This window comes from Mchenga conophoros, linkage group LG2 (genome assembly GCF_057382185.1).
Source record: "Mchenga conophoros isolate Kocher_MC1m ecotype Shallow Benthic linkage group LG2, M_conophoros_male_GT1.1, whole genome shotgun sequence".
NCBI classification, from domain to species: Eukaryota; Metazoa; Chordata; class Actinopteri; order Cichliformes; family Cichlidae; genus Mchenga; species Mchenga conophoros.
Genome location: NC_140527.1, coordinates 8298060 through 8319361, shown reverse-complemented (window position 1 = coordinate 8319361; position 21302 = coordinate 8298060). Strand labels below are relative to the sequence as shown.

The window sequence follows — 21302 nt, the reverse complement described above, 5'->3', positions numbered from 1 at the left end:
AGCCAGTGTAGAAGTATCATGTTTAACAGCCATCAGGAGGAGACACCTCTGGCTGCAAAAAGAAGTAGATTGTATGATTGTCTATGAGATACTTCCCACTCACTAAGGTCTCGGTCAAATGTCATTTTCAAAGTAATTACTGCACCTTTAGCTTGCAGTGATGCCACTGGGAACATATGGAAATGCATTTTTTCAGGAAACAACAAATTCATTTGATGAAAAACCTTCTAAATTTGGACCACAATCTTAAACAAAGCAAATTGTTTAACAACCAGCCAGCAAGCCGTAGTCTCTTTGATTGAACACTTTTAAGTCAGTATATACTCTAAGTCCACAGACTCAGAGAAAGCTTCTTCAAAATATTCGGATACGATGCAGCATAACCTTCTAAGCAACAAAACAAATACTCAAGGTTCTTCTTCCTCATGTTATTGGTCTATTCCAGACATTACTGTTTTTTTATGACTACTGTATATTACTTTATTGCAGCAGTGATGCTCAAACAGCTGCCATATCACTGTGTGACAAAGTGGGTGAGAAGACCATTTGTCTATATTCTTAGTTAACATTCTTGTTTTGATTTAACCATATTTTATATGTAGTCTGCAATAGGCAAACATCTACTATCCCGGGTTTGTTTATGTTTTGCAGTTTTACAGATTATATAATATAGCATCTTGGTTTAAATCAATCCCTACAAGTTTGTTAAGTTAACATGTTCTTTATTTCAACTGTTAATTTGTATTGTTTAGAACTTACCTTACCTACCTGTCTCCCAGAAACAAAAGGAGGAAATGTAGTTTTACTTCCTGCTTTATAGCTTCTGGGTTCATCTGAGGTCACAGGAAGAGACCAAGTGCAGAAGGAGAAGAACTCTTATAATTTAATAAAGTTGAGTTTAGAGGGTTTATGAAGAAATAGATTTATTGTTGTAATATGTATTGATTACACCACAGAGTTTATGTTGCCAGTAAAGAGGAGTAGTAGAGGTTTGAATATAATCATGTTCATCTTACCAACCTACTGAATGAAATAGTCCAGAGGAGAAATTGTTTGGTTAAGGGGACTATTTAAGCTGAAGAACTCAGGTGTTTGAGGAAAAAAAGAGGTTCCGGTCAGTGGAGCTGTGTGCAGTTTGACTTTAATTTCCGTTGATTTAAGTTGAGTTATGTTTATTTGAACTGAGTTAATTTGGAGTTGTGTTTCTTTATTTCTTTGTAAATATTGTTTGGGTCACAAAATGGTGAATAAATCACTTGCTACACTGGACAGCATCAGTCTCCTGCACTTCTTTGACCGCTTAAGTCAAGTCCTACCACACACTGAATCTTTAAAAGCAGACGTTAGATTCTGTGGTTAGCAGGGGGTTTCAGGAAAGCTATTTTAATGAGATGTTCAGTTAATAATTTAATTTTTTACTCGATGACCTCCTGGCAACACTTTCAAAACTCCCACAGCTTGTGGGTGAGTCACGACTTGAAAGAAAAAATCCTTAGCATTAACTTCAGCTCTGCGGGAAATGAGATGGGACTAATCTCATGTCTCCAGTTTACCTTAAATTACCTCCATATGGAAAACGGTAAAAGAGATTTTGTTTTTGTTTGTCTAAATGTTTTTTTAATTTCCTAGCGTGACTTGCACTCTCTGAAAATAATTGTAGAAGGGTAATTGTACCTGTAAGGATTCAGGAACTAGTCCCTCAGGTAACCCTCTAACGTATTGTGATTGTACTGTTTAGGGAGTGAAACTTATTTGTGGTTTGTAAAAAACTTTAAGCTCTCTGGTGATAATTTTGTAATGGAAAAAAATCAATCATGTTTTTAAATGTGTAAAATGAGGTTTGCATTTGATTTATTTTGTATATTATAATCACTAGTCATTCATACGTCTCAAGGGGGACTGACATTTATATAGCATATTTATAGCCACACTGATGACTCAAAGCTTTAGCTGTTTAACATTGCCAGCAGTGCCTAACTTACCAGTTACTCTAAAATGCAAATCTTTGGACTGTTTGAAAGAGGCCCCACAAAGTTTTGACTTTTTTGCTGTGAGTTAAGCGTGCTAACTGAGTAAATCTCAAAAAAAATGGTGCTAACATGTTCCTCCTGCTGCTCGGAAACATCTTATTGTTCCTCAAGGATGTACACATAATTACTTTGAGGTTCACTCGTAAGTCCTATGCGCTACGTTCATTTGCACTGCTCTTGGAACTAAAACTGAGTTTATTGTATTGTGACTTTAAAGGTGGAATTAGCATAACAATGAACCGTTTATGATAAAGTGAGGTGTATTGCCAATAGAAAACACATTATTCACAAAAAACTGCAGGGCAACCAGGAATGATCAAAGTGTTGTGAGAAAAAGATCAGAAGAAATCGTGAAAGAGAGACAGGCCGGGGGGATTTTTTTAACAGCAACTGCATTTGTGATTGATTTTCATTTCACGTTCCATCTCACACTCTCTTCTTGCAGGACTTTTGAAAGAGATTTTGGTTTACCCACAGTTTGATGACAGTCGTCACTGTCCCTGACTGTCACAGAACCAAGACCAGCTTCCATATAAAGAAGTCCTCGTTTCACCCAAGCTTTCTTTTCTATTTTCTTTTTCAAGCGGTGAGCATTTATGATGCATTTTATGGCTTCTATACACTTATTCATTTATGAGAAGTTTTACTGCAGCACCACTTTTAGCTTTATGCAAGTCAACTCTTTCTGCAAGGCACTGGTCATTAAGTCACCAAATTAGTCCATGTGGAAGAGAGAGAAGAAAAGTTCAGAGCCTCTGCTCAGAGTGCAGTGACCTTTGAACCTTGGCCATTGCACACTTGAGTGAGTGTGACTGTGTGTGACAGCGCGGGGTTAACCAGAGAATGCATGAAGTCTGCTGGTACCTTGGATAATTGAGCCATTTGTTGCAAGGTCACTGCAGAGCATATGCCCCTCCCACCAAAAAAAACAACCATGTGTTATTTGTAGCCATGACCAAAGCAACCAAGCCAGGGTTTGATGGCATGTGTACAAAAATGATTTGTTTAAGTTATTTTTCATCTTTGACACAGAGTAAAAAAATTTTTGGAACAACACAGATGTTTTATATTTGTAGTGAAAGATTTATTGTCAACTTAGAATTATCATTTGGCCTAACATGCATACCTTTGACCGCAGGCCCAGGACCGTCTGGCTGTGAGACAACAGTGCTAACCACTGTGACACCACGAATGCTTTTCATTCAATTTTAATAAATGAGGAAACAGTAAAACCTCAAAATTCAGGAGTAAAATTCCTATTTTACCTTACTCTGTTTTGTATTTGATGACATATAGACTCTCCACTGTTTTCTGGAAGAAAACCCACTATAGCTAGATATATATTTATTATAAGAAATATATATAGGAAATGTTACTTTTACAAATACACTTACCTACAGTTTGTTGTAGAAATCAAATAATCCCTTTTAATCTTATCAAAATGGGCACATTTGTAGTCACACAACCTTAAAAATGTGTTTTGTTTTGTTTTTTAGTGTCCTGTCCTTACATTGCAGGACTGATCTCTAGGCCTCTGTGACCGACATCCTAGTCACAGTTTTCATATTCCTGTGTCACACCCCTCTCCACTTTAGATTCATCTATTTAAAGATGTGTTCTGCAGTTATGTAAAAGATCAGACAAACAGGAAAGTGTAAAGAGGAAAGCCTAGAGAAGCTTTGCTGTAATTGTCTTTATGGCGTCTGCAAACATAAACTGCATTTTGAACAACCACTGTTAGGGTCATAAAATCCCACAGCGCAGCTCCTCTCTAAATACAGAAGGAAACTCTGAGTGAAAGTCAACAAATCCAAGGCAAACTTTGTTTAATTTCTTTAATTTCACAAAATCCTTTTTAATTAAGCTTTTTTTCCCCCAATTGACAGTCACAAACAAACAAACTGCGCTGTCTGTTTGCATTTACTTACAAAGGAATACAGTTTGCGCACAGATTTGGGCGTAAAGTGCCCATTGCACAAACCTGGCTCGTGTATTTGTCCGACTCGCAACTGCTCTCCAAGACTGCACCTAATGGCATTGAAGAAAGCTGCAGGAAACACCCAACAACGCGATTTTCTGTTAAAACTGTTCAGTTTTGCTGCTGTAGAGCCTCTGTGCTTCATTAGGTTTCCCCTTTTTGTAAACATCCTCAATCGCTGGAGCGAGTATTTCTCCGATATCTGCAACGTGGAGTTCCCTCACCAGCCAATCCACAGTGCCCCGCCCGTCCCAGGACCTGTCCCGCCAATCACCATCAAGGAAGTGGAAACAGCCGTTAAAAATATGAAGAATGGCAAAGCGACCGGACCAGACGACATACCAGCCGAAGTCTGGAAGCTGCTCGGGCGCCAAGGCGCCTTAGTCCTCGCCAGCCTGTTCAATAGCATCATCAGAGACGGGACCGTCCCAGCAGCCTGGTCAACCAGCATAACGGTGCCCATCTGGAAAGGGAAAGGCGATGTGGCTGAATGCTCCAACTACCGCCCGATCCGACTCCTAAGCCATACCATGAAGGTTTTCGAACGGATCATCGACGCCAGGATGCGAGAAATCGTCAACTTAACGCCCAACCAATGTGGCTTCATCAGGGGGCGTGGCACGACGGACGCCATCCATGCTGCCCGCCTGCTTTTGGAGAAGCACCGAGAGAAGTCCAAGACCATCCACATGGCCTTCCTCGACTTGGAAAAGGCGTTTGACCGTGTCCCACACGACCTCATCTGGCACTCCCTGTGATCACATGGAGTTCCTGAAGCCTGCGTCAACTGGACAAAGCTCCTCTACCGACAAGTCACCAGCGTGGTCAGAAGCCCAGTGGGAACATCGCCGCCCTTTAACATCAATGTGGGCGTCCACCAAGGCTCGGCACTCTCCCCGCTGCTCTTCATCCTTTGCATGGACACTGCGACGGCGGATCTCCAGTCACCCCATCCCTGGACACTTCTCTACGCCGACGATGTCTTCCTGGCCGATGAATCGCGAATAGAACTGCAATACCAAACGCAGCAGTGGAAGACTCGCCTAGCTGACTTCGGCCTGAGGCTCAACACCAACAAGACCGAATACTTAGAGGCTGGCCCCCAGACCGACGGCACGATCAGCGTCGATGGAGAAGATCTGGCGAAAGTACCTCATTTCAAATACCTCGGATCGATGATCAGCAATGACGGCGATATCCTACTAGATGTACGAGCCAGGATCAACGCAGCGTGGATGAAATGGCGCCAAGTCACCGGCGTCCTGTGTGACCGAAGAATCCCCAATCGCCTCAAGTCAAAGATCTACAAGAGTGTAGTGCGCCCCGTCGCCCTCTATGGATCCGAGTGCTGGCCAGCCACCGCAAAGCACGAACAAGCCCTTCACACGATGGAAATGCGGATGCTGCGATGGTGCCTAGGCCTGACACGATGGGACCACGTCATGAACACCGACGTTAGAAAGAGGATGGGAATCGCGCCAATCACAGATTAGATGCAAGAAGCGAGGCTGCGGTGGTACGGACATGTGGTACGGAGCGATGGGAACTCAGTAGTGAGAACAGCACTGCGGCTCAGCCCCCAAGGACGTCGACCTAGAGGCAGACCAAAGCGGAGATGGATGGACCGAATCAAGGACGACGTGAAGAAGATCGAAGCCGATCTGACCGACGCCCTTGACCGACCCAAGTGGAGACGACTTTGCAGAAAAGCGGACCCTGCAACCGAGCGGGAAAAACGCTAGGAGGAAGAAAAAGTAAACATGATGGTATTCTAACCACCACTGAAATAAATATCAAATATCAAAAGTAAGCGTTTGAAATTAACATTTTACATTTCCACCATTTTTTTTTTACGCAGCCTCTTAATTTGAAGTCTTCTTTTGTGTTTCCTGGCATGACTGCAAAAAGAGGAAACAAATAGGCATTTCATTACTCAGGGCTGCATTGGATTCAGCTACTTGTTAACATAAACACTACAGCAATGACACTTCTGAGACCACATTGCTCCGAGCTCTCCTTAAGGAATGGGTAGACACTATGGAGTTTAATTTGAATGCCTCCTGTTCCATCTGCAGGGAGAAAACTGCCATTCTAGAGGAATGCAATCTCAAGCAGCATGACTCCACTAAATATGCAGTGAAGAAACGATGGAATGACTTCAATGTCTTCAGTATATTTGAGTCATTTATTCTATTTTCTACTCATATTTTGTACATAAAAAAAACATTTATTATTAAATGAATCATTTAATAACCGTCTTTAGCTCACCGAGTGCTCGGCGGTCATATTTAGAGCTAACGCCTCAGAATTCAGAACTGAGGAGGGGAAAAAAAGGATGGCTGTTGCTGTGGTAGTGGTTATGTAACAGAAGCACAACCAGATGATATTTTTAAACCCAGTCCTGTGCAGAGGTAGAGAAACAAACATCACACAGCTCACCCACCTCTATTGTCTCCTTCATCATATTTGTCATTAATGATGCACAAACTGTATGAGCTGTTTTACAGTGTTCGCAAGTCGATTTCCATGTCCCAGATTTCAGGAAATAACATGTAGGTACGTATTCCTGTTGTTTTGGAATAAATTAAGAATGAGGAGTTATGAATTTACAATGAAACGGAAACTGCAGTAATATCATCACCTCAGAGCAGCCAAGGTCCTTTTGGCAGGTTGGTGAAGACGGCGGTTAAATTAATTTATTCATTTTGATTAGCACCCTCCTTCTTTATATAATTAAATTGATTGGCTTCGTCATTTAGTTGTTTTGTTTAATTATTTGTTAGCATCATCCCAAATAGTCACAATAAGGCATAACAAACACAACATTAGAGATGACTTTATAAGGAAGCATTGCATGGTGCTCTTAGCTGCTATTATGCTAGCATGCTAACATGCTTCCAGTGGCAATGTTAAACACCTCTAATGTTTATCATGGTAATTACTCACATTTAATGTCACCACACCATTGTTTTCCATTTAAAGCTTCAAAAGGTCATGGTTTGGAATGAAATTCCCCCTAGTTTTCAATGAATCAAAGATTTTAGCCTGCTGGCAATTAGGGGATCAACAGAGTTATTACAGCTTGTGCATTTTCTGGAAACAATAAACATCAACAGAATAATATTTGGTGCTAATGTATATTTCCAGTCTGTGTTTACTGAATCACTCGAGCTGCTAATTATAAGCATCATTCAGACCTTACAAATTGATATCCATGTTAAGCTCTTCTGTACTAACATCACCTGTCGTGTCAGATTTCTTGTCTATTGTGGGATTTTTCAGGGCCTTTAATTCTTACAAAGTGGATCTGGTAATCAGAGCCAAACTGCTTGTGTTTCTAGGTCAACTGTGAAGCATTGTTGAAGAAGCTATGTTCAGATAGCAGCCATCATTCTGGAGAATTTGATGAAAATTATATACTAATATGGAAATATCTAAAAAAAAAAAAAAAAAAAGTAACAAAAGAAAAAACTTCCGAATGCATTTTGTTTTTCTTATTTAAAATAACCCCTAAACTACAAACACTAAAGGTTTTTTTTGAATGCCTGTGACAAAATGGTATAAGGACTGATTTATGTACCTGACAACCTTAATAACTGTGTGAATTTGAGGTAATGCTGACAGTGACAAAGAAGGAAACAGCCTGCAGGCAAAGGGAAAAAACAAGGAAAAACCTTTTCTTTTATGCAGGGTACACAGAGCTGGGAAGTTTATTGTGCCACTTCTAAACACACACACACACAGACCCACACAGACACACACACACCCTTAGATAGTCTCTGGAGACATAAATATTTCAGAGAGTTGTTGTTAGTTTCAGTCTGCTGGGCTGGACAAGCCCGTAGCAAAGGAGCATAAACCAGAGTAGATGCACACGAGTTCATGACCCATATAGATGAAATAAAGTCAATAAAAGCAATCTGGCTTAATGGTTTTATGTTTTCTTGCATCAAAGGGAAGTCTTTTGGTGTAATGTTAAAATTTAGAAAATAAACACGAAAGCTTAATATATCAGGACAGGTTGGTTTCTTTGCGTGCCAACTTTTCCTTTTGCTATCTTCTGTGCTGAAGGTAGATTTTTCTCAGCTCTGCTTCAGTTTGACCTTTGACTCCAATTAAATCAATTAGCTTCATTAGCTTGGTGAAGATGCCAGATGTTCAGTCACAACAGCTTCAGTAATTATTCAGCTCAGTCTGTCCTTTACTTAAATACATTTTGCAGTAATTATTTTATCTTGGGGTTTTTTTCTTATAAAAGCATATCCTTCTCATTGTTGTATGGTGTGAATATAAACTGAGGTTAAAAAACTTTCCACAAAATGTCAAAAATTTAATGCGAAGAACAAGAAAGATTTTAAGATGAGCTTAATAAATGTAAGATGGATGTTTCTGCAATGCAATCTGCAAGCCCTAAAGCATTACAACTGGAAAAGATTCAAAAGATGACATTTTAATTTTGATCTCCTCTTCTTAGCAGACATACCGCAATTTCCACCTCAAAAAAATACCTAAGTATGCTACCAAGCTACTGACATATTTATCACCATATCCCTCTGATCTGAGGAACGCTGTGCTGTGAAACATAACATAATTTTCCGCTTTCAAATGTCATGCAGCTCAGTAGCCTTGAAACTGCTATGTGTGCTCTCTCGTTTTCTGAGGGGTCACTCATCTGAATCATGCAGTTTGCCTGTCAGCTGTTTGTGTATAAGCCTGAGGACAGTGAGCATGGACGACTTGTCCAATCTGACAGAGAAAAAAGAAAAACTATATTCACCCCAAAAAGCTTTGGGCTCTTCTTTTTGTAATGTACCATCTTCACCATGTTTGCAGCAACCAAAGCAAGACACAAAGAACATGTTGGATTTACTTAATTCAATAGTGGACAGTGGTGCACACAATTGTTTTGCTTTGGCAGGAAATTAATCAACTGAGTAAAATCAACACAACTTATTCATATTCAATAAACCTGTGCATTTCAATAAAACATGATTGAAACATGTTTAGATGAAGTAAGCTGAGCTCTTGGAATATTTTAGTCCTACACGAATGTGTCACTTTAGTCCAACACTATTCAATAACTTTTACCCCAAAACTACTTGGTCACTTAAATACTACATGTTGTCTACATATTACATAATGTTCAACAAGTCTAGAGTCTGGTTAACATAAAAATTGAATGGATTTACAACAACTTCCATCCTCATATTTTTATCTGGCTCGCAGGGGGGTTGGGGCATAACCAAGAAGTGATAGGGTAAGAAGCACGGTACACCCTGGACAGCTCACCAGTCTATCACATAGAGACAAACAACCATTTACACTTATGGGTAATTTAGACTCACCAATTAACCTAACTTTAATAACTGCATGACTTTTAACTGTAGAAGGAAACCAGAGTACTCAGGGGAACCCACTGCAAACTAGCCAGATTGTGGATTTGAACCCAGGACTTTGTTGCTGTGTGTGTGTAGTTGTCTGCCTCTTATAACTCCAGTGATTTTCCTACAGTTTGAAATCTCGTCTGATCGTGGGAATTTCATGAGTCCAGGCAACTAACCACTCTTACTAGATCCTATTATGTCATCTCAACAAGAACAAATTAAGTTGTTGAATTTCATACAATGTAACAACCACCCAATTTCTTTTTTTCAGTGTGAATCCATTATTTGAAAGCAAGAACGTAGTCTGATAAAAAAAAAAAACTTTTTTTGGAGGCTAAAAGCAGCAAAACTAAAAGAAAAAAGAGTTATTACATCTTATGCATTTTCTGGAAACAACAAACATCAACAGTATCAGATTTGGTGCTAATGCATAAGCATATTTCCAGTCTGTGTTTGCTATATCACTCAAGCTGCTAATTATCAACATCATTCAGACCTTACAAACGGATATCCATGTTAAGCTCTTCTGTACTAACATTACCTGTCGGTGTCAGATTTCTTGTCTATTGTGAGATTATTCAGGGCCTTTCAGGGAAACTCACCTTTTGGATTTATTTCTTGCAAAGTGGATGTAGCAGCACACCTGTGCTGGTGGTTACTATTAATGTAATAACATTACATTTTTCAGTACTGCAGTAATGTACTGTATTAAAGTCAGTTATTTCATTACAGTCACAGTTATGCTCTTAGTTCTTACAATGGTTCTTCAGTTATCTCGACACTGTGCACATAGCTGCTTGTTTTCACTTTGTGTGCCAGGAAGAGGAAAATTGTGGCTTTGTACATCACTTCTGACGAGTGGAGATATGAACATTATTGATGGTTTTTTGTGCACAGACACACAGGAAGCCTAAATATGTTTTCCGATTCTGTTCATAATTTTTATGGATAGAATTTCTGGGCGTAGCCAAGTGACGGAGTGGAAGAGTCTAAGTATCTCTGGGTCTTGTTCATGAGTGAGGGGAGATCAACAGATGGATTGTTGCTGCTGCTGCAGTGATGCCGGACGTTGTAACAGTCCGTTGTGGTGAAGAGAGAGCTGAGCGTAAAACCACAGCTGTCGATTCACTGGTCGATCTATGTCCCTACCCTGAGCTATTGTCATGAGTTTTCGGTAGTGAACGAAAGAACGAGATCGTACAAGCAAAAGAAACGAGCTTTCTCCGAAGGGTGGTTGGCCTTTCCCTTATAGATAAGGTGAGGAGTTGTTCCATCCAGGACCAGCTCAGAGTAGAGCTGCTACTGCTCCACATTGCCAGTTGATGAGCCAGTTGAGGTTGTTTGGGCATCTCACAAGGATGCCTGCACAGTGCCTCCTAGGTAAGGTGTCCGGGAATGTCTCACTCATGGACAATCTGGAGGAGGTGGCTGGGGAGAGGGAGGTCTGGGCTTAAGCTGCTGTCTCCACGACACAGCCCTAGATAAACGGAAGGAAAGGGATGGAACAATAATAATAATAATAATAATAATAATAATAATAATAACACCTCAATTGGCCAGGTGGATGAGTTAAACAAACATCACATTCAGAGTTGTTATGAAGAGGGAAACTGTCTATAGAGAACAACCATTTTGTCACAGGGTTTATATATACTTTTTAATTACGCAGACTTGGTATTTTAACCCTTTCATGCATGAATTATGACAACCTAAATCTGGGTTTTTTCTCAAGTGTTTTTATTCATCTTTAGCATGAAAAAAAAACATTTGAACTTTTAAAACATGTACTTTTCAAAGAGTTTTTTTTACATGTCCACTTAGGTGGACAGCTGGCTGACCAGTGGGTGGCAGGGTATGGAGTGACACATCAGTGTCCAGTGTAGTGGTTTATGTGCAACACTGACACAAATACAAGAAAACAGCTTTTGAATAGTGTGTGAAAGGGTTGACAAGGAGTCTACGTGGACTGATTCACTTTTGGAGCCAACCCAAGTGTACAATAGAGGAACTGCAGGTATTTTCACATACGTGTCAGCTTCATTTTCCAGCTTTGAAGGATGTTCCTTGTCTTTGACCTGCAGAGGGAAGATGGTAACAGACTGATATCAAATGCTGTTTGCTAGATGCTGCATCAGGTAATTCAAGTGACTGAAGTAAACCTCTCAACCCAATTGTGATGTTGGTACAGCATTTGTAATAACATTATTTGACAAATAACACAGGTTACTGTGCAGTTTTTTATTCTGAAAGCTGCATTTTGAAGAGTATCATTTGGGGTTTTTTTTAGCTTGGTGTAATATTTTGTATCTGTAGCATTTTGCTTGGCGCTAACTAGCAGGGACTGTCCCTGCTAGTTAGCGCTAGCGGTTTATCTGATAACTTTGGACTCCATCATCTTTTCATAAGTTTGGTGTGTTTTGGATGAATTTTCAAGCAAATGAGTGATCTTCTCAAACTAAACAAGATATCAACAGGAATTGGCAAAACAATCCAGTGAACACATGTTGAAACAACTTTTGGATGTAACACAAACCAGATGTAACACAATGCTGGAGCTTTGTGAAAAACAGAATCCGACATGCAATAATTGCAAAATGCATTTAGAACACATTTCAGTGAATGTATGATGAATTTGTATTTCTCCTCCAAACAGCCTGCTGATCTGAGGTCAGTAAGGCAAGTCTATATTCAAAAACAATTCTAAAACCTTTTTGTACCCACAGTCTTACACTTAATAGCCCTGTTAGTGTGTATGTATCTTAACTTATTTATTTGTACAAATTAATCTTGTACTTCATATTAATTTAAGTCACATTTTTATGTTTTTATCTTTTAAGTTAAGCACATTCAGTTTACGTGAACTATAAAAATAAAATTGCCACTGAGGGCCGATATCAAAGACTGACAAAGGATTCTTTTTTTGTCAAAGTTGAGGCGAGCTGAGAATAATGCTGTTTCTTTTCTTCTTTTCACTCTTTATCGATAAGCCATTTTAGGGACTCGTATTACCAACAAAAATGGTTTAAGTAAGATTGATTTTTCCCACTGAATTTTCTTGTCTGGTGCTACACAAAGACGTATTGTATAAAAGGAAAGATGAACACTCTTTTATGAATCGAGTGTGTGCCACCACCAATCATTTAAATGAAATATTATTCTATAAATAAATGGACACACTAATTGGCTGCGAATGCTACCAAGGTACATGCCAGGTTTAATCTTTCCTCGTACAGCTTATTATCGCTCAAAGTAACAGAAATTGATCATGCATTCAAATTATTTCAGCAGTTTGTGACTCATGAGCACACACACACAAACGCACACACCCCGAATACTCTTGGAGTACCAGCGTTGCCCCATCCTGTGATTGCAAATTAGCGCTTACAGGCCTGTAGCTTCGGGTTCCATGATTGCCAATTATGTTTTACTCAGCCTCTATTCAGAGACTGAGTGGAGTGCTGTTGCATGAGTTATCACGGTCAGCATCCTCATTGTTCATTATTGCCACATTATCATTCTGGGTGGTGAAGTATTGATTTTGCTTGTCATTGTGTAGAAATCATGGCCATAAATATTACACAGTATTTGTTCTGCAGGGACGTGTACGGGCATTTTTAAAAAGGGCCCCCTGCCCCAGTAGTAATTTCTATTGTCCTCATTGCGGTGTCAGTTATAAGTCAGCAAACAAAATACCCTGCCAGGGCACACACATTTATCTCTCATATGTATGCACACACACATTCGCATTTTTCTGCTGTAGTACTGATGTATTTAAATATTTTACACTGCAGACATTTTGTAATTGTGATGCTTACATTTTCAGGCACATCTGGTGGAGTTTTTCTCTCTGTTTAACATTGTTTAATATTTAAAGAATCATTAAATAGCCTTTAACCTGCCTGTTCCCTAGTATAGAATCCAATTGTGTGTATTCAGGGCTAGTGAGTGGTTAAACCAAAGAGAGCATTGCTATTTCCATTAGTGAGAACCCATTTGAATTGGATAATCTCCTGTTGTGTACCGCATATGAGAAAGGACAGGTTCTGACATTATCTAGGCCAGATTCTCCTGACATCCTCCCCCTGACACCATTTCGGTCAAACATGCAAAACACCACAATAACCAGAATTTATAGATAAGTTGTTTCTCCAGAGAGGAAAAGACACAAAAACAGAAAATCAACGGACCACTCCAACTCAATTTTCTAAAGCAAACCTAACGCTCTCTAGCCAAGCCCCAATCACCAAACATGCGTCATCGTGTTCTTAATAACAAGGTGGAGAATAATCGTGAGTATACACAAAAGTGGGAACAATTATGGCAGCTCAAGTTGGTCTGGCCTCCTGAGGACTATGACTTGGACTGGTTGATATTTAGTTGACAGAAAGACAAAAAATAGCCGTAATTATCTGAATTTGGCAGATTGGGGAGTGTGGATAGGAGCACAGTGTGAAAAAAAACCTGAATAAACGGCATGCAGCTTTGCAGTTTTCCTAAGGGGAGGAGTGAGCTTGTAACTTGGCTCCTGCTGATCCTGGAATGGCAGGCAGATTGGAGAGTACTAGTGTTTTGCACTCTTAGAACTACACACATTATCCTGACACTCACTGTGCATAAGAAAATATGTCTAAGCTACTTCAGGACTAAGGTTTACTTTGTAATATCTAAGGTGTGTAACAAATTCTAGTGCCAGGTGACAATATGCATTCCAAATTTTGACACAAACAAGTCTCTAGCTTTGAGGTACATCCTAAAGTTAGCATGCTAAAATATTCACAATGACAATGTCCTGTTGATATTTAGTGCATAATGTTAACCATTGTCACTATCTAACATGATGTTGTTGGCTTCATCATTCTGTCAAAGTATTAAAGGCGTAGATTGTGCACAATTGGCACCTATTGTACTTTTGTGTTTTTCTCAGGGCATCAAGTTGTTCATATACTTTATTCTTCCAAGCTGTGTTTTTTTTCTTTGTTTTTTCAGACTCGTAGAGGAGCCCCCTGTCCACTGTCACTCTCAAGCTGAGATGAATCAGATCTTTCAGTATGACATTACAGGAGTTGATGTGGAACACGTCCCAGTCAGCTTGGCTTTATTTGCAGCTTTATAATCTACAGGGTGTTTCACAATATCCAGTTCACCTGCTTTTGCTGTACAGTATTTTATACAAGAATCCATTTAATATATAAGTGACCTTAAAGAATATGACAAATGTTTGGTGCTTCAGTATACATAAATATAAGATATATCTTTAACCTACTTTAGTGTGTGTAATTAAACTTTTTATAATCATGCTAAACTGCTGATTATTGTCATGCAAGAGTTTTGCATGTACATTATAATGCAACCACATGCAGAGTTATTAAAACCAAAGCAGAGATTTACTGAGTGCTGAATTTCAATTCCAATGAATTTCAGGTTGAAAAAATAATTAATTGTTTCATTTTTCTTTTGAAAAAAAGTGAAAACGGGTCTCACAGACCCGAACACCATACAAGGGTTAAATGATTTTTCCTTGGAATTAACAACTTAAAAGAAGCGGTGAACAAAAAGACTTAAAAGAAAAAGATAAATGGGCCGGAGTTCAGAAAAAATACAGCTTTTCTGTTATGCAACAACAAAAAAGGTTTTTACTATGGATTATAGCCGTTGTGCTGAACAATTCTGATGAAATATTTATTTAATTACTGTGTTTGAAGTGACTACCTTTGAATTTTGGACAGTGATGAACAATTTTTTTTTTAAAAAAGTTGTTTATAGATTAATGGAAAGCATCATTAGTTTCAGCCCTATAATCGCCCAAAGTAAGATGTAAAATGGAAAACCTGAGTCATTTATCTGCCTCCTGTCTTCTTCTTGTTTATTTGCTGAGGGGCAGCATTAGCAGACTGAGTATCATGTAAGGTAGATGAGTGTTTGTGATTACTCTGGAGGGGAGTTCAATATATGGATTTGCTTATCTCCTCTCTGCATCCAAAGGGGGCACGTCCATGTTTCCTGCTCTGGGTGGTAACACCAACAACAGGCTATCTGAAAGAACAAAAAACTGAAGCAGCTGGTAGATGTAGAGAAAGTGTTTTGTTTCTCTAAAGATGGGATATTTCCTATACTTGTTAAGTATTTTTTTCCAAAACTGCCTTTATCTGGATGGAATAATCATTTTGTGTAAGAGATAAAGCTATGACAAAGATCATTTTCCAACAATATTCCAGTGGATGCAGCTAATGTATTTGTGGAACTTTGTGCTTTGTAGTTTTAGAGAACCTTTTCAGAGTTAAGCCTATTAATGTTTTTAGTTATTCTTTAATAGTATACCTTCTAAGATGCTATCCATATGGCATCATGATCTCATCACTCTGTTTGTGTGCAATGTAGTCTGTTCAGATTAATCATTAAGTCATCTGATTAATTAATTATTAGTTAATCATTCACTTTTTTGGTTTTTGTTGGGAGAAAGCAATTGTTAAGACATTAAAGCCTTGAACCTGCAAAGCCCAAGCGGTGTCACTGTGAGAATAGCACAGGTATACTCAGTGGATTCACAATGTCATGCCTCCTGCATTCACTAGTGAGTACAGTATTTCCAGTAGTGACAACAGAATTATTACCTATTTTGCGCATCATTTGAAAACTGTCAAGTGTGAACAATGTCCTGACTTGATTGCCCCAACATCGTTTGGAGTTTCCCATCATATTGAGTCTACAGTTTTGACATCATCGCACGAATCATCAGTCCTCTTCTGCTTATCTGGTTCAGGGTTGCAAGGGTGCTGGAGCCTATGTTAGCTGCCACTGGGCAGCGCATAGCTTAGACAGGTCGCCCTAATTCACTAGAAGTCAGCCAAAATGCACGTCTTTGGACTGCAGGAGGAAACCAGCATTTCCGGAGAGAAACTGCACAGGAAGAACATGCTAACTCCACACAGGCAGATGGACTTAAACCCAGGAACTTCTGGGTTACACTGGGTTACCTAGAACCAGGTAACACTGGTGACCACCAAACCACTGTGCTGCTGTGCCACCCACATCATCACACTTTGCTTAATTTAATTATATAAGGTTTGGGACAGTGTAGAGGTTACACCTTTCAAACTTTTTCTATTATTGCGTATCCTCAGACTTTTTTTTAATTTTTACTTGTTTTGTGTCTGAATCTATATCATGTCTTGTTTTGCTTTATTTTAACCACCAATCCTAGCTCCTGTCTTTTTCTTCCTGTCTGTCTTGAACCCAGCCTTGAGCCTATCCCCAAGCAATCATTTCTGTAATACCTTACCATGAAGAAAAAGGCTGTTATGCGAGTATAGAAAATTTGATCTGAAGTGGAACTTCACTTTAGCACAAGACTCACTGAAAAAAAGGGACTGGCCATCTCTTGGATTTATGTAAGCATCTTGCATGTATTTAACACAATTGCCTCATGTTTTAAAGTTAAATGTAACTATATAGTGTAAAAACTACATGATATGCAGAAAGGGTGTATTAAATTGTTCATATCATGTTCAGGTGAAGTAAGTTAATAAGATAGCAACGTTAAATCTCGTGAAACCACGCGTGATTTCATCTCGCGGGCTTTGGATCCTGGTTTAAAAAAGGCATCCATCTCAGTCAAGTCGAGCAGCCAACTCTACGTTTTTGGTATGTCTTGATTTTTTGAATTAATTTTTACCATATTTCAGCCAAATGTAGTTAAACGTCTAGAGTGTCGCCATGTAACATGCTAAAAAAGAGCCGTTAGCTTATTTGCTGTTTTATCTGTTGTCAAAGAATTGGCGCTTTTTCATTTGAATTTGTCTTTGGCACAAGAGCCGTAATATCACATTAAACCTAATTACGAGGCACTCATAACATAATTTGGTTTTCTGTGTGAATAGATTTGCCAACTGACTCTTCAGTTACATTGTGTATTTACTGCACCGTGGTGTTAGTGAGATTTTGGACATTGAACAGCTTTAGCTAATATCATCAGCGGCATTATGCTAGCTTACATCCCTACCCCTCCTGCCCTCACCTGCTGTCCTTTTCTTTTTGTTTTTGTTTTTTTTTGCTGCATATTGAGAGACGACCTCTATTCTGCATTTCACCAGGAGTCAGCTGATGGATTGTGGGTTCAAGGTGTTATGGTAAGAAAGTATATTCTATTTTCGTTTCTGTAACTTAATTATAATAGGTTTTTTATAATTATTAGGTGCATGCATACTCACCCTATTAATACAACTGAGAGATCCAAAATCTGCCATAGGTTTATCTTATACCTGTATGTATTGCCAGAAAGGTGATTACTGGACTCGCATTAATGCACACTTGAACTGAAATGAGGTTGTAACTTGTGGGTTGTTGGGTTGCAAATCAGAAATAAACATCTTTGGATTTTTTTAATCCCATAAGATCTGGAAACACAGTTTTTATTCAACAAAACATTACTGATTAACCAAGCACAGTGCCTGCTGTTATTTCAAAATAATTTTATGTCATTTCAGATGAAATGCAGCATTCCAGTGCATCCCAACCATGCATACAGTCAAGGTTTCTGACGGAGCTGAGTTTCTCTCTGGCAGTCTGCTGAAAGTGTTTGCAAAGTGATCGGGGGAACAGGGCACAAAGCTAATGGATGTAGCTGCCATTATGACAGTAAGAACTTTAAAATTCTTTAACTACAAAGTGTATATGTATTGCATTAGGTCAGTAAAAGATTTTTATGCTACATCCATTGAAACCGTCAACTATTACCTGTGAGTACTGATTCCACTAAAAGGATGCCATAATTTTCGTCATGCATTTACTGGCCCACTGAGAAAAATTTATCTTTTTTAAAAAATAAATGTTCTGGAAACGATATATCCATAAAGTTGATGTCAAACAGGAACTTTTGATATTGCTTTGTAGATGCTGGTGTTGCATGTTGACTGGTTTAAAAAGTCAAGAGTTTTTGTCTGGGATCATTTTCTTCTGTGCTACTGAAAAGTTCACAAATCTCTGTTTTCTTTGTTATAATACTTTAGGATGACATTAATGCTCGGAGTCCCTCATCAAAGTGCTCCGCATCTGTGTGAAAGACAATTGCAACATCTTGGTGCAGGAGTTCATGGTGAGTGTTTTATGAGTAGATTGTGGCTTTGCAACATTTAAAAATGCATTTAGTTATCCACTTGATCCTCATTGGACTGGTTAGGACCAGTAGTCCTCTTTAATAATTTGAAGTTCACATGAGGCCTGGTAGTGAACTCGGCCGCCGGCCCTTGAGGCCCCACCCCCACCCCTGTATTAGGGGTCACATCAGTGTGAAAAAACTTTAAATTTGTCATTCTAGTGAACAAAGAAAAATCCCCCCAATATTTACATTAGCTTTTGTTTGAAAAAAAAAAAAAAGACCAACTGACCAACAGCTAACCAAATTGTGGGGCTGAAAGTCTAAATTCTAACATCTTCTGAGTGACATAACCTGGATTTCTGATGGGCCGGTGTCTTTCTAACAAAAACTAATGTAAAGCATTTGAAATTATTATGTTTTTCACCCTCTCTTAGAAACTCTGTTAGACCATGAATGGCAGCATGGCAGGCCACTCTTTGGCTATAGCTATTTACTATGTTGCTTGCATTGGTTTAAATTACTCTAACATTAGAACTGGTAGATTCAAAAGAGATGAGTTTAAAAAGGAATCTTAAAGAAATGTTTTGTGTTTAACCAGGACTTGACTGAGGCCACTGCACAGATTGAGAAAACCACAATGAACATCTGTCTCCAGAGATGCGCCAGGCAATGACTTTTCTGATGTTGTTCTTCAAGATCTGGATAATGTGACCTTTGCAGTAGCCATGCTGTTTGGACCTTTTTTATTCCTTCAACATGAGTTACCCATCACAACTCTGCTACACTTTTGAGGTGATTCAAAGGGTGGTAATGGAGTTGGATGCAACTCAGCTCTCAAGAAAAGCTCACAACTAAGACAAAACTGCTCCTGCAACGAAGCTCACTGTTATGCATGTGAGGTGACCAGCTCTAGGTGAGAGGACATTTAAATCTCACACTTGTTCTGCTGCATTTTTGAAGCTCAATTCCAGGAACAGATCGCAGGGTTCATTTTTATATACTCTGCAACTGCCATGAGGACAAGCCGTTTTTTTTGTTGTTTGTTTTTCCTTTTGCTCTGTACAAGTTCTGTTTGTCTGTTTGGCAGCATTTTTAAATTTGTCTTTGTATTTTTTCTTTCTTTTACTAGTGAAGAGATGTAGCGTGAACAGTTATACAGTCTAAATATCCCATATGGGTCGTGTGAAATGGTATTTTCAATTTCATTCAGTTGAAGTAAAGAACGTTGAATATTTCTAAGTGTGCTGTTTTGAACCAAGATGTCACAGTATGATCAGTGCTGTAATTTTTGACAGTCACTGTATCAATGTTATTTTTGCGTCTCTTGAATAAAGGTTTTGACCTGCAAGTGCTAATTTCTTTAGTTATTGGGGTAAAATGGGAGGTGTTAATAGGAAGGTGTTTGCCAATTCAGTAACCTAATTTAATGTTAATGGAAACTAACATTACCTCAAATTGTTTAGTTATAATTGTTGTTTAACTGAATCTTGATGTCAGAGGCCTTAAATAGAATGTTTTGATTTGTTCTTTCCCAACATTTTTCAAAAGAAACAGTCTAATTTCTTTACTGTGATTGATTCCAGAGAACACGGAAGAACTGACATTATTTAACTGTTGATTTATATAGATTCAGTGGAGGAGTAATGTCAGTTTAATTCTTTACCTACTGTCAATGCAGTGAAATTAGACATTTTGTTTTGAAAGGTTACTGGTGGATGCCAGCAACCATCTTGGAAGAGAACAATACAATCTGTTATAAGGCCTCCATTTGAAAATTGTGTATTTGATACTAGAATATAATAGCAAAATGTAATTTGAAGATAACATGTAGTATTTAAGTGACCAAGTAGTATTGGGTAAAAGTTATTGAATCGTGTTGGGATAACGTGAGAAAATTGTGAAGGATTAAAATATTCCAAGAGCTCAAATTACTTCATCAAAACATGTTTAAGTCACATTTTATCAACACAAATTGCACAGGTTTATTGAACATGAATAAATTGTGTTAATTTAACTCAATTGTTTAAGTTGCTGCCGAAGCAAAACATCTGTGTGCAACAAATGTCCACCATTGAATTAAGTAAATCCAACAACATATTTTTTTCAGTGCTGAATTATCTTCATTTGAGCACAGTCAGCTTCAGCCGGCAACACACTGTCAGCTATTACAACCTACTGCAGCTACACCTCACAGTAAAAGTCCCTGAAGTTATTCTTCAGGGAGTGATAAATAAGTTGTGAGATCAGCAGCCTCCAGTTAGATGAAAAAGTATCAGCGTGAAAGCCCCGTGTGCATCCCTGCTGGAAGGAAGAAAAAAAACTTTTGGGAAACTCATTTCTGCTGCATCTTGATCGCTTACGGATTTCATTTCTAAAGTGGCTTATGTAACAAACAGAATTTCTTTGTGCAGCTTTGGTCGAAACACACACAAATCAGCTGGTGTTGCTCATCAGTGAATTTCTCATGAATTATAAAACACATGCAGCCATTTAGTTGGTTTGTTCACAAATCAAAAACAATCACTCAGAGACTAAAATGGGGAAGGTCTGCACACAGGTGAACTACAATTTAATCATCGGAGAATTCAGTCATTAAATTGTTTATTGTGTAGCCCTTTTCCATTTTGTCACATGCAGTGACTGAATATTTTGTCTTTGGTGTGAGCACACTCAGTCTTTTTTCCTGTCATTACTCTGGTGCTGCCAAATTTAGATGCCTCATCAGAGTCAAAAGGAAGACCTAATTCTAAAGCACGCACCTGCCTTCTGCTCTCTAACAATGACAGCATCTGGTGTGTCAGCCATGAAGCAGGAAG

General features: G+C 38.7%; 1 long non-coding RNA gene across 2 annotated transcripts; it reads left to right on the top strand.

Moving 5' to 3' along the window:
• Positions 1 to 16767: 16767 nt before the first annotated feature.
• Positions 16768 to 20571, top strand: LOC146581642 (uncharacterized). 2 transcript variants are annotated; one of them, XR_014893685.1, is made up of 5 exons: positions 16768 to 17033; positions 17455 to 17518; positions 17876 to 18026; positions 18398 to 18483; positions 19085 to 20571. It is a non-coding gene; the product is annotated as an uncharacterized LOC146581642 (long non-coding RNA). The 2 variants fall into 2 exon arrangements; XR_014893683.1 differs by having other exon boundaries at positions 16768 to 17518.
• The last annotated feature ends 731 nt before the right edge of the window (positions 20572 to 21302 follow it).